General features: G+C 29.4%; 1 long non-coding RNA gene across 1 annotated transcript; it reads right to left on the bottom strand.

Moving 5' to 3' along the window:
- Positions 1-4,278: 4,278 nt before the first annotated feature.
- Positions 4,279-12,438, bottom strand: LOC118193318 (uncharacterized). The gene is made up of 3 exons (XR_004758904.2): positions 12,264-12,438; positions 9,765-9,964; positions 4,279-4,489 (listed from the first exon to the last, which is right to left on the bottom strand). It is a non-coding gene; the product is annotated as an uncharacterized LOC118193318 (long non-coding RNA).
- Between the last annotated feature and the right edge of the window lie 2,585 nt (positions 12,439-15,023).

Below are 15,023 nucleotides of genomic sequence, written 5' to 3'. Positions count from 1 at the left end.
TTTAATTTAGCAAACTTATAAATAATTAGTTATATTATAAACTGACAAACAAAATAATTGATAAATGTACAGAAAAGATATTACATTAATATATAGTACTCTGTGATTCACTCAGCTTACGAACATGATTTATGAAATAATATACAAGTAATAAATAAGAATTTTTATAATGTAAATGATACATTTGTTAAATATAAAACATATTTATCATAAACTTCATAAATAAAACTATTTGAATATATAATTTTTGTAGAAAATATGTATGGTAAAGTTTTTTCTGTCCTTTTAAAAAAGCTTTTGGTACACTCAACTACTTGAATACATTATTTTTATAAAAAAATATGAATGCTAAAGTTTTTTTCTGTTTCCTTTTAATTTTCCTCATCCTGTACTGCTTGCTCTTCATCTCTAATTCCTCCCCGTCTCAATAAGTGTAATTATAATGCTGGTGGTCAAAATTCATCATAAAGACAAAAATCCTTCTTTACTAAAATTTGTGTCTAACCTTCATTTCTGCAAAATTATTTATCAATACTTGAACATCCATTTCAGCTTCAACGCTCAATAGTCATAGATTTATTAACACCCAATCTTGTGTCATAGTGTTTCTTGAATATATTTTTATTATTGAAAATGACCTTAGTGAATCTTTACTTCATGGTAACTCGGCGATTTTTTGGCGACCAATCCTGCGAGTTTGTTTTTCGAAGCCATTTTGTTTTAACGAAGCAAAGGCATTTTTTTTTTTAAATTTTAACTTGGTATCCATGTACACAATGACCTATTTTCACTTCAAAAAAATCAGAGAATTGCACAAACTTGGCATTGCACATTCCCTTCACTTTAACCATGTACACATCAACCTGTTTTCACTTAACAAACACATAAATACTTGTTTAGGAAACAAGTATAAAGTTTCTTCATAATTAGTTAAAATAAAGTTGTATAAAACAAGTTTTCGATCAAAAAGCAAAAATCAGTTAGGAAAAGCGGATATATTTTAGGAGCATTAATATTTACGATCATTGCTGTTTTATTTGCATCTTGGGAAGCTATTTATGTCTCAGAAATTAATGATCTCAGATTTCCTGTCTTTACACTGCTTATAAATTAAAAAGTATCAATTTTTTATCTTAATCAATAATTATTATTATTCCCTTATATAAACAAAGTTGAGAAGTGGAAACATAAGCTGCTTCACTTTTATATCTCTGTTAAAAATTCAAAGTTTTGTAAATGTATATGTAACAAATATTTTCAATAATGCATTAAAACACTTAAAAAATAAATAACAAAATAATTGCCACCATGAAATACTGAAACAAGCATGAATACCAAAGTGATAATTAGATGTCATGCCATAATCGGTTCAAATGATTTGTATTGACACACAATTCACTTTGGAAATAAGAAAGCCCATTTTTGAAAAGATGTTTGGAAACTCATAAGAAATTACCTTCTGCAAATTTACCTTAAAATGGACATAATTCAATGCTGTACACATTAGAGCAATTTAGAATATCCAAAGTGAAAATGTCCCTCAGGGGGCTCACTTTTGTGAGTACGGGTGTGGCAATCCCGAGGTACCCTAGCCCTTCAGGGGATCATCTTCTTGGTGAGACGGGTGTCACGATCCTGGAACCCCAGTGATCTATCCTCTTTTCCGTCTCCTCTCCTCTTGGCTGGATCTTTTTCCCTTCCCTTCTCCCTTGTGGTTTCTCTCTACGGAGTTTGGGGCTCGTCACGACCCAACTAGCACAAGAACGTTCAGATCAAGTGCTTCACCAACGTGTCGGGAACGTTCAAGCAGAACGTTCAAAATGCCGTCTACATGTTACAGTTCTAAGACGGGCAATAACACGTCAAATACTTGTGTTTGTAACACTTTCATGCAACGTGTCATTAACGTTCTAGTACAACGTTTTTGGCACGTTCTGAATGTCGTCTATAGATTAAAGGTTTATGACGAGCAATACCACGTCAAATACTTGTACTGTTAACACTTCTGTATAACATGCAAAGAACGTTCCGAATCACGTTTAACTAGAACGTTTTGAGTTACGTCTAACTAGAACGTTTTGAGTTACGACTAACTAGAACGTTTTGAGTTACGTCTAACTAGAACGTTCTGAACCACGTCTATGTATTGCAGTTCAATAACGGACAGTAGTACGTCAAACGTGGTACTACTATCACTTTTTTATAACGTTCTATGAATGTTCTAACGTTCTAACAGAACGTTCCTTTAACGTTCAGGCAGAACGTGGTGAATCACGTCAGTATGTTACAGTTCAATAACGGGTAGTAGAACGTGAAAAAATGGTGTTACTAACAATTTTATAAAACGTCCCTTGAACGTTATATGGAAGCTCCGTTACCTTCTAACAGAATGTTCCTTCAACGTTCTAGCAGAACGTTTCTTTAACGTTCTAGCAGAACGTTTCTTTAACGTTCAGGCAAAACGTTCTGAATTACGTCTGTAAGATGTAGTTCATTAATGGACAATAGAACGTCAAAATGTGGTACTAGTAATAATTTTATATAACGTTCCTAGAACGTTCTTTGAAAGTTTCTATAACGTGCTAGCAGAACGTTCTCTTAACGTTTGGGCAGACGTTCTGAATGTCGTCTATAGATTAAAGGTTTATGACGAGCAATACCACGTCAAATACTTGTACTGTTAACACTTCTGTATAACATGCAAAGAACGTTCCGAATCACGTTTAACTAGAACGTTTTGAGTGACGTCTAACTAGAACGTTTTGAGTTACGTCTAATTAGAACGTTCTGAATCCGGTCTATATGTACAGTCTCTGAAGGACAACAGTACATGAAATATTTGTGTTTGTAATACTTGCGTCTAATGCGAAACTTAGTTTCCAAATAGTGAATTCATATAATAATTTACATTTCTTTAAAGGAAGAGAACACTGCAATTTTCTGGAAAAGACATCATCTGTTTGAGGAGTTGAGCCTGAAATGTTACATTTACAAATATATGTGATGCTTTACATGTGCATCAAAATTCAAATTCTATTTTTTTTCTATTCTCTTAGTTCATTACATACATGCCATTTATTAATTAAACTTTACACTTTTTCTCTACATTTACATGCAATTCCTCCAATGCAATATTATCTAGACCTTATATTCCCATAGAAGTTTTACACACCATTCTTATTACCTACATATAAAAACAAGATTTGTTACAGTTCTAATGATAGAAATGTATTTTAAGTTTAATAAATTAACCAAGAAATTAAGTTATTGTTCTCACTGGAAGGAAAAGGAATCAGACTGCAAATCACGATTTTTAATATATGGCCAGAATCATTGCAATTTTCAAAATTCTGAAACCTTGTTGATGTGATCATATACACCAAACTATTTTAATGGGAGACTGTATTATATTCTGGAGGAAATAATTATTTCTTATTAAATATAATCCTCGGTACTTTTTTGCAGTAAATTAAAAACAAATTGTTTTCTTTCAACACTAATAAGCTCTGATATGCCAGTTTAATAACTGTACTTAAACTTTATATGAGACTACTGCTGTCTAGAGTTTTTGTCATTGCAGTAGACTAAAAGCATCAGGATGATGGGAATTTAAAGTGAATGCTTGGATATTTCTTGTCATTAAAACAAATTTAAAAGTTTGCATTTAAAGGTATGCAAATTTTAAAAATAATAAATATTTTTTCTTGTGTTCTGTTTACAAGCAATTTAACTGTACTAAACAGTTCTCTGTTAAAATTACTTCTGTCCATGTAATTTTTTTATAAAGTTAGAAGGCGTATTTTGAAAGTTAATAAACAAATAAAATGACATATATCTTTCACAAATTCATTATTTTGCCATAAATTTGATTTATAAAATTAGTTCAGTGGATGGTCCAGTCAATGGATAAGGTTCTCAACAAGCAATTTTCAGTTAAAATATAATTATTGTCATAATTTAAAATTTGAAGCATTTATTGCAAAAGGTTTTAATTTAATTCAGCTACTAGGAATGCATTAAATTCCCAAAATCTATAAACTGATAGTTTTATATTATTTCATAAAATTTTAAAGCAAAATTAAAAGTGTTAAAGGAAATGTAATGAAATTAATTTCCATATTGCATATTCATGTAATAAATTTCTCTTCTAGAATCAAACATTCAAATTCAATGAACTAATTATTTTCATATTCAGTAATACAATGTATAAGATACAATATTTGCTTAAGCTAAGTATCCTCTACCAATCCAAGTCTTCATGAAAGTTAGGAAACAAACTGAACAATTAATAACTTTAATTACAGTATTTTCGTACAAGCTAATACACAAATTTTTTATTCCATTGTTTACAAACTTCCTTCTGTTGTACATTTTCCTTTTTGTTTATGATACTTTTCTCTAAATGAAACACTTTTCAACCAGTCTTTTATAATATTTTCAATAATATTGCAAGGTACCTCTCTGGTGGCCCGATTTTCTTTGAAAGCACCTAAAAGAATAAGAAAAAATATATTTTTAAAACTAAATAATCAAGAAATAATAAATTTTCTCAAACTTTAATAAAAGCGATGCTGTTTCATCCTATGTGGTCGGTTTAATGTAAAATTATGTTATCTTGAAATAGTACTATTGAATAATGCTTCAATTTGAGATTTCGCCGTTAGAGTTGATTTTAAAAAAATCAAAATTTTAGATAAATTTCAATTTTTCAAAAATTAGATAATTGCAAATTGAACTGTTATTTAGAAAACGAGAACTAAAAATGTAATGGAATTAAGAAAAAGGATTTTTTAACAGATATATTTTGTTAAAGATTTTGAGGTTTGCAATACAAATACCTCATTTTTTGGCATTCTCAGATAGCATTATAAACAATAAAAAAATGAAATTTGTTTCCTTGCCAGGAAAGAAACGAAAATGATTATTTAAATCATGAAATGCTGGTCTAGTTAAAATATTTGAAAAGAATGAAATGGTCATAAAATTATGAAATATTACAAACAAAAAATGTCGAGTTGTGTTTCTTTCAAGTAGCTATTTCCCCATTTAGTTTCTCTAGTGAATAAGGGTAACATGTGCTGCAAAAGATTTTCGATTCTGGAGATTCGTTTTTCCTATTTTCCTTTTATTTCGGCACCGCACTTAAAGGTTCATATGAGTTACAGTCATGGAGTAGAAAAAATTATTTCATTGAAGGGATGGCAACATATACGTTACGAACGAAAATAAGGAGCATGGAAACTGTCACCTTGAAATGCTTATATTAATATAACAGAATACAGTGCAACTATGATAAAAAATTTAACTACATGTGCATATGCATGTAAAGATAAATGTTTTATATATATATATATATATACTCTTTTAAAATAATTCTACTTTAATTAAACTTAGGAGATAATATAATCAATTAAACAATATTGTTTAGGAAATAAATTATTATTATATATATATATATGTGTGTGTGTGTGTGTATGTATGTACACACTATATATGTATTTTAATACGAATGTTAAGGAAATTAAATAGAACTTTGAATCACAAGCAAAAATATCTTAATATGACTCCCTAAATATTTTTAAATTTATTATACATATAATAAGTATAAATATAAAATTGAGAAATTTGATTTGAAATGTTATTTGCTATTTACATTTTGCATATATGAATACATTTCAGTAATCAGAATAATTTTTATCCTAGTGTTTCATTCAAATTAAAATTTAATTTAATATGAGAGATTTACAATTAATTTAAAATCAAATTACAATGTAAATTCAATTTAATATTAGAGATTAGTGCATTGATTAGTTAGAATTGTGTCATTATATGTTGTTAAATGTGCTTTATTTGCATTAAATTTGCGCAGGTATCTAATTAAACGTGAAATAATCTTAACAAAAAGTGAAGTAGTATTTAGTCATGAAAATTTGTCAACGTAAATGGAGAAATGTGTAAGTGAGAAAAACGTTTAATATGCAATTCTATTCATTCCTACAAATATGTATTTAGGAATTTTGGCACCCTTGTTTTAAATTGAATAAAGCATTTTACTATAGACTTTTCTTTTTTTAGAGCAATAGACTTCAGGAAAGCCGAGTAGCCAAATTTTGGGGCAACAATTACATCTATTAATATAAAAGTTGTGCTAAAGCTTTTTCATGATTCATTAAATGAGTGCTTATGATTTTAAACCTGTGATGGAGAACAACTACAAGAAGCGCAACATAATACTTACTCATTAGATTCTACTAAAACAGATCTGATAAATTTTAACCACAAAAAACTTTTAATAAGCAATGCCATATATATTAATATATATATATATTGAAATAGAAATTGAAAAGCTAACAAGTAATTTGACGTAAGACCTATTTGGTCTTAAAAATTTTTTTGGGCAAAATGCTGCAAAAATATGAAATAATAGAAAGAAATATTCTAGTGAGCTTGCTAAAAAGTTACCAGGAGCTGTGGCTCCAGAAAATAGTTCAACGCAGTATTTTTTAAAATATTAACATGGAAGTAATTTTTAAAAATATATTAACATGGAAAGGTAAAAAAACAGCCTACACGCGAAATAAAACTGTTAGAATCAATGTTGGAAAACATGTGAATGAACTAAAAACTAATCTTATCGATGTGATATGTGAAAAGTTAACACATATAAAAAAACAGATCGACGGATATATATAAATCTATACATATGTATATAATTAATAAATATAAAGTAAAAAATCAATATGGGATATCCTAGAAATGACTGACGGTTTTTCAAAGTTTGAAAGTGAAATAGCAAACAAATTATAACACTTACTAAAATTAATTTTGTAGAAGATTATTGGTCAAGAATAGTTTTTAGCACCAAACGTCGCCAACAAATTGCGCTTCAATTTCATATATCGTCAGTTATGTCAAAATGCTCTCGAAATGGTCGCCGTTTAAAGCAATCATTTTCGAGATTGAAATACAAAATTAACACGCTCTGTAATGTCACTATTTGAATTTAGTTAAATTCACTTGAAGAAAAATATACAATCCTTGAAAAAAATCATTGAAATTTTTTTGAATATGATTAGAATATGGTTAGAATATGATTTTTATGTATTTTGAAATCGCGATTTAGCCTCAAAGATCATGTTAAGTGAAATATTGGAAGTGAGGGTATTTTTGATTTTAAAATTTTAATTTCCAAATGTACTTTTAAGCAATCGCTTTAGGAACTTTCCTCTTCCTTGCATATATATATACATACAGAGAGACATGTGAATTGAAACAAATGGAGTTAATATAAACCTAAAATGATGAACTCTGTAACAATAAGTCACAAATCAAAAGAATGAATGAAAAACATGGAAAACAAAATTGGAGCAAAATTAAATCAATACATAAATAAAACAAAGTTCGCATGAAATTTAAAGAATTAAAAAATATCTTCGGTCTTTGTCAAAGAGCAGCCGAAAGAATATAGAATTATAAACAGAGAAATCAAATTATATCTGGATGAATTGTACAAGTAATCAAAGAGTCCTTTGAATTAAAAGACCAAAACCTTAATTCAAAATTAAAATTTTTCAAAAAATTTAAAACTGTTTAAAAATTATTTAATGATTATTTAAGGATACTCGAATATAACGAAGTGTACAAGTGATATCTGCCTAAGGGAGGGAATGAATTCGTGAAGGAATTTCTAAGGAAAACTGGCTCGTATTCATGCTACTCATGGGAAAACCACGAAAACCAACTACGCAACAAAACCGTTCGTCTGGAATAGAAGCCAAGACGAACTCCCAGTCTTCGCTAGTGTTACACATTTAGCAACCGATGAGGCAAATTAAAATAATGATAAAAATTGCAAGTATCTGAAATCAGTATTTATCACGATATCACTTGCTCCGACGTGACTCAAAATCGAATACATAAATGACAAAATAGACCAGACTCGCCTTTTGAAGTATTTTTTAACGCGCCTTCTTTAGAAGATTTTGAAGAATAAGTGAAAACATATTTATTAATTTTAAATTAAAAAGTTTTTAAAAATTAATAACTTGGAAAATAGGAATGACATAATGTACATGAAAAAAAAAAAAAAAAAAAAAAAAAAAAAAAAAAAAAAAAAGGACACATGCGGAATTCAAAACCACAGAGAAGGCAAAGCTGGCCAAATTTTGAAAATATGGACTTAGTAAACTTATGAAATTCAAAAAAAGATTCATTAATTTAGATCGTGAAAAAATAGCTAATAAGCAAAGTTAATGCTGAGGAATTAAACACAGCGCTAAGTGTCTCTGAAATGAACATTCTTGAAAAATAAAAGTAAATGACTAAATAGCTAGTTAATTTTTGACGTGATTCAAAATTAGTTACCCAATATATAAAAATATGAAAAAGTAAACACTTTTTTGAAAAGAGCAAATTTTGTTAATTTGAAAGTTAGAAACTTTTTATATAAAATGTACTATAAAAGTACTACTAAAGTACAAACTTTTTGTAAAAAGAACTTGAAAAAGTACAGTGACATAAAGCACAAGCCACCAAGAAAAAGAAAATGTAGAATTCAAAAATCTTATAATAGACAAACGTTCATAATGTGAAATTGTTAAAATGCAAAATTTCAAAATAAAATTTAACTTTGATAAAGGAAAAAATAATCAGCAAGCAAAATTATTATAATAGAATTAAACATATAATTTCGATTTAATTATAAAAAAATAAAAAATAAAATAAATAATTAAAAACATCTTCTACTACTGTAATTAATATAACTAAGTAAAGAAGCTTAAAAAAGTGTAGTAAAATTTAATTTACTGCCACATGAGGAAAAATTAAAAGGGATTTCTTTTTATTTAGCTATAATTTAATTTAGTATAAGGTAATTCTGTTTTGTTTCTTTTTGTATTTAATTTATCATCCGAAGAATTAACATTCTAATACATGTATATTAATATATACATGTATATTAATATATACATGTATCAGAATGTTAATGGCCTCTTTCGCTTCTGTTTTGGTGTTTCAAAGTCTGAACCTGAATCTAAAATTCAATGTCTTTAAAGCCGTTTTTGGACTTAAATTCAACTGTAGCATAATTAGCTACAAAAATGCATACATTTTTCATTAGATACAGTCTCATCTTTCAACTCAACAGCATATTTATTGTTTAGAATCGTTAATCATTTTAACATTTCTTATTGAAAACACAAATCTTATTATTGAAAATTATATTTTTATTCAGATTTGTAAATAAAATATATAGATAGGCGATTTTAAATTAAATTTAAACACAGTGTTAACATTCTGGAGCCTGATTCATGACTTCACTAAATGGAATTGAATTTGACATTTATATGGATCCGCAGGCTAAAATCTCTCGTTCAGTCTTCCTTTGAGCATCCATTATTTTATATATGGGTAAGTTTTTAAAGAGGTTGTATTAAAATTCACAAACTAGCAAAGTATATTGAATATTAGAGTCTTACTATGAACCATAATTAAGAATGTAGATATGATTTATTTCGGAGCGAAACTATTAAAACATAAGCTGATATAATATGAGCACAATTAATTAGAGAGAATAAGGACAAATAATATTTGTTTAGAAAAATTAAAGTATGCTTAATACATTTTCCTACGCATCAAAACATTTTTTTAAAATTTCAATGTTTCAATTCAGAAAACGTTATTTCAATTTTATGCTCTCGAAAAACTTCCTACCAATTAAATTAATATGGGAAAACAGACGTAAAAATCATTTGTAGAATACTTACAATATTCTCTCAGGATAACAATATAAAAATTCTCTCAGGATGTATCTGGTTCTCTGTGTTCCAGAATTGCTCTTTTCATGTGACTTCTTTCTTTATACGAAGGCCAGTTACATGTCCCTTTTTATCATCTGACACTCATTTGCTTGGACGACAGCCACTTCATCGGTCATTAGCAAATGTACAACGCTAAATGCCATTTTCTGTGAATGTAAAGAAATAAATCCGTAAATGTTCTGAGACTGAATTGAAGCAATCTTACTTTATATGTAGTTAATTATCAACATTAAAAAGCTTGTCTTATACGAACTCAACCTTCCTGACATTCTGGGAAAATTCCTCCCTGACTTTCTGAATATATTTTGTATTTTCCATGGCAGTCTAAAATTTTCTAGGTGAGGGAAACTCTGTTAGTACACCTGATTAAAAACATAATGGATAACAAACATAATAATCCCTATATGCCACTAGCATATATATACAGTTAACAGATTCCACTGATGTAGATTCTAAATTTATTGATAGTTCTGAAATTATACTGACACCTAAATTTGGAGAACTGAAAGGATGACTAAAATTCTTTTTGTTTATTAAATCTGTAAAAAAACAATTTCTTTTTCCGATGAATTTTCTAACAGATATTTGATTATTAGAACTGATTTGTCTATAAATAAACAACAATTATCACCAGTGTCAGCAGATATTTTAAATTCTGAGAGTTGAAACGATATATTTTGCTAATTTCACTTATTGATTCCTTTTCTTCGTAAAAACGTGTTTGTTAAGCATATCTGCGTGCAAGCTGCTGCAAAGGTTCTGAAAGAGCACAAAGCATATTTTTCAGTTCCCCCAAAAAGTTCAAATGTTTTCAACAAAAAGTGTCAAGAGGCCCAAATATTTGAACATCATTTATTAAATGAATCAAAGATAGAACATTATACATTATTAAATAAATATTTTTCCATGTAATCGAATACTGTGTTTAACAAAAGCTCTTAAATCATTTTCTGCAAATGCATCATTAGAGAAAGCAATATCTGAAGGCTTTATTAAAATTAAAAATTTCCACATGTAATAAAAGAAAGTTGTTGTACATAGCAGATGGTAAAATTGAACTCATAACAACAGGCCTAATGTATAAAAGAAATAAATGAAACTTTGTTGCCTTCCAACTCTGTATTTCTTAAAGCATTCTAGGTTTACGACTAAATTCGCTTGGTACGTAATGTCTTAGACCAATGTGAGATGAAGATATTTCATTTACATCGCTCCAGTGCAGTTCCAGTGATTTATTGAAAGTTCAAATTTTTACTTATTTATTTGTTTATTTATTTATTGCCGCTTTAGCTGGAGAACTTAAACTGCTCTAAAATAGTTATCAAAAAGTTAAAAAAACTAGCCAAAATTTCAGTTTTTAACTCTAAATAATAAAAAATGTCTATTTCATTGCTTGTGTAAATATAAGATATCTAATTATCTTAGTGTTTTAATTTTTCTTTACAATTTAATGAAAACAGTACGTGCATAAAATACCAGTACTACATTTCAATAGTATAAAAATTGTATTTCTAAAGCCATAAACACAATCGTATATGCATGCAGATCATAGTTTCCAGCCTTGGAAAATCTTAAAAGACGGGAGATTTTCTTTAAAGACGGGTTTGCTCTAGAAAAATGAAAGGTTTTTCACTCTGCGAGGTTATACCATTTCAAAGAAATTCCAAACTCGCTTTGATTCAGTTTATGATGCATGATGGTTCAGGTTACTATAGTACTTGTAATTCAATTTTGATGTAAGATGCATTAGCATTTTATTAGATAGTCTAAAATTTATGCTCTTTACTAATTTCATTTTTTTTTATTTCCTCGCTTTTTTATGCTGAGGAAATCTTCAGTAGTGAAGCAAAGCTTTTATTTATCAAAGTATTTTTAAATATACGATGCATGTGAAATTAATAATTAACATACATAATAACACTAGATAAAATTAGTAATATGCCAGGTACTAAAGTAAACAAAATTATACACGAAAATTAACTAATTAAACATTGCCTAAATATTCACATAAAAATCTACTGATGTCTACAGCAGATTAAACGAAATCCGATAAGAAAAAGTAATTAAGGTCAATAAAATTAATAAAAAATACAGTTTTGTGGAATAAAGTTTAACAAGAAAAATTATTATGAAAATCATTACAGGTGGACGAATACAATTCGCCTAATTAAAAATTTCATTATTTTGATAAATTTCTTTTTTTTTTATGGGAAAAATTTTCTTTAGTAAAGATTTAAATTTCGAGACTTTAAAATCTCGAGATTTGGTAATTTACTTGGAGATGTGATGAAAAACTGGGACTGAGTTGAAAACTTGAGTTGGCAGTTATAAGTTTGAGATCAACATGATTATAGCATTTGGAAGATTTTAGACATATACAAAACAATTTTATCAAACTTTCATTATTAAAAATACGATTAAAAATGTGAAAATATGCATACTTACACTTTTAGTAGAGCGGATAAAACAAAGACATCAATACTTCCCTTCGATCTGGAATAATTTTAGCGGTGTTCTTGATGACCTCAAATCCCGGTCTTTCGAATCGTTCTTCTTTAAGAATGACTGAGGTCAGAGTCAGCCGGACGTCAGTAATTTCAGGATTTGATTGGTTACATACGTTTTTTGGACCGCAGGGCATACTTTGAGGGGAAAAGAGTGATTTCGTCCTTGAAAGAAATAGCGCTGTGGGGCAACATATGGAGAAGCGGAAAGAGCTCCAGCCTAAAGTCTACTGTGTGCAGATCCATAAGTCAAGTGAGATGATAAAAAAGTAAACGTACAAAAAACATTTTGTTTTGATTAATCCATCGACCAAAAATTAAAAATGTTTTACTAGGCACTTTACAATTTACAACACATTCACTGCAGAGACTTTTTGGCTTTTATAGTGTTTTTATACGGTAATAGTTTAATAGTTAATCAAAAACTGAGGTGTTAATTTTAAAATTTTTCATTAAGTCTAGAATTTAACTAGCAGCTTTCCTTGCAAGTGATGTAAGTTCCACACATTGCAAAAGTTACTTTAATTTCAAAATTTATTCAGATAATTATGGCAGAAAACCAACATATTTTCGTATTCTTGTCGACATCAACAAATGTTTTTATAATTTTAGAAAAATTATCATAGAAAAATCAACGTACCATAGCACGACTATGATGAAATATTTTATATCTGATAGTAAACAAAAGTTGGTTGAAATTTAAATCCATTAACACAGAAATATTAGAGTGTCCTTTTCCTAGTTTAATTTAATTTATTTATTTATTGGGCATGTTCGTGCGTGTTTTTGAATTCTGCATCTGAATGCTTCACGAGAAAGCATCCTTTTTTCTTAGCTTTCTTTTTAAATGCATTGTGAAATATTAAAAAGCATACATCTTTATTTATTACATCATAATGATATTTAAAGTAACATTAGTATTTCAAAGAATCCATAAATGCACATACGTATTTGATTTATATATATTAAACTATTCTTAAGAGACATTTATGAATATCATACTTAAACATATAAAAAAAGATACCCTTCATGAACATACACTGTCCATGTGACACGTTTTAATGTGCTCTACTACGTAAACTTTTATACTTTGTTGTTGTTGTCGTGTCCATATTACATGGAACAATGGTTGCCAGAGCTTATTCCGAAGAGAGGTTGGACTTCTATTTTCCACCCCAAATTTTGAGAGAGAGCATCCCGGGGATATCCCACTCCTCTCCCCTTCCACCAATCCCCACGAAATGACTTTCGGGTCGCCGCATATTTAGAGTGCCGCCATGCCGCACCGACACTATACATTTACAAACGTTCATGTCTTCTCCGAGATTCGAACCCGGGACTTTCGGTATCGTAGTAGGCTTCCCTAACCACTATACCGTCTATGAGACACTTTTATACTGTCTTTACATGTAATGGAAACTGTTAATACCGGCAATTGACGTGCGATTATACGGATAAAAGGTGTAACAGATAGGCATAATTCAGAGCGTTCTTGTAAAACGTTACTGACACCACCGTGAATAACGCCTGCTTTACATTTTCGGAACATGATCCTGTTATTTGTGTCATTGGTTACTATTTTTGAGTCAATTATATAAGTAACAGAATAGCAGGATCAGTTACGGTATCGTAGCATCATTAGGTTAAATCGATCCAGGAAACATGAAACACGTGAGGAAAAGAAGTCTTATATACTTTCTGTTTTAAGGGTGACTAGGTATGAGGTGGCTCAGTCGAAAAATCCTGGTAGTGACGAATTGTTGTCTACCATCTTTTATTTCGGGCGCCCCTTGTAAAGCTTTTTAGAACTCACGAAACAAGAAATCCGCAGTACTCTCACCAGGATTCGAATTCCGAATCCTCCGAATACGTATTAGCGTGCTTGCAGTTACACTACGATGGTATGCGGAAAGAAGGGCGAAAAAATCTTATAATGTAAACAGAATAGCAGGAAAAACTGTTCTCCACAATTAGGTAAAACATATCGTATCGTTAGGGTCGGTTTAAGTAATTTTGGTGGTCCTCGCAAGCTGGATCATAGGGCCCCTTAACGGGGTTTCTCTTTTAAATTGCAATTTCTATACTATGTTTAGATTATCACCTAATTTATTACCCTTCACCCTATTATTCTGAAATTAAAAATTGAAGTTACTTATGAAATATATTTTGTGCATCAACAATTTTCAAAATTACGTTGTTTTCTATAGCCCAATAGAATAGAAGCATAGTAAAAGAACTCTTCAAATGCGGCACTTTCTTCCTGTAAATTGCGATTTCTAATTGCAAACCTTTCTGCTGAATAATTTTATTAACTTTATTGCAATGAAAATAAGTATTAGACCAGATCGTAAGAGATAAATAAAATCTAAACACTGCAATTTATTTAACTAGATGTCTCACAGAAACGTATGGAATTTCTTTTAAATTTTTCTTTAAAATATTTTAAAATATATATTATATTTTTAAGTTCTTACTTACCAGTTCTAAAGAAGCATTTATAAGACTGACGAGTCGGAAGTCTTTTCGAGTGTTTTGCTGGCTAGGAAAGAGAGGTGAGAGTCCCTCGGAGTGTTCTCCATCAAAATTGCGACGAAACTTTTCCCTTTCTCACGGCAGAAGATCGGTCGCACTCACAGCAAAGTTCTCGGTGATGGAGTGGCTAAATAACTGATGAAGACTGTCCATTCCTAAGAATGTATTA

Source organism: Stegodyphus dumicola, chromosome 11 (assembly GCF_044657685.1).
Source record: "Stegodyphus dumicola isolate Sdum_Otavi_A_Nest chromosome 11, ASM4465768v1".
Lineage (NCBI taxonomy): Eukaryota > Metazoa > Arthropoda > Arachnida > Araneae > Eresidae > Stegodyphus > Stegodyphus dumicola.
Note: the sequence above shows the minus strand (reverse complement) of the source record. Positions and strands in the feature narration are given on the sequence as shown.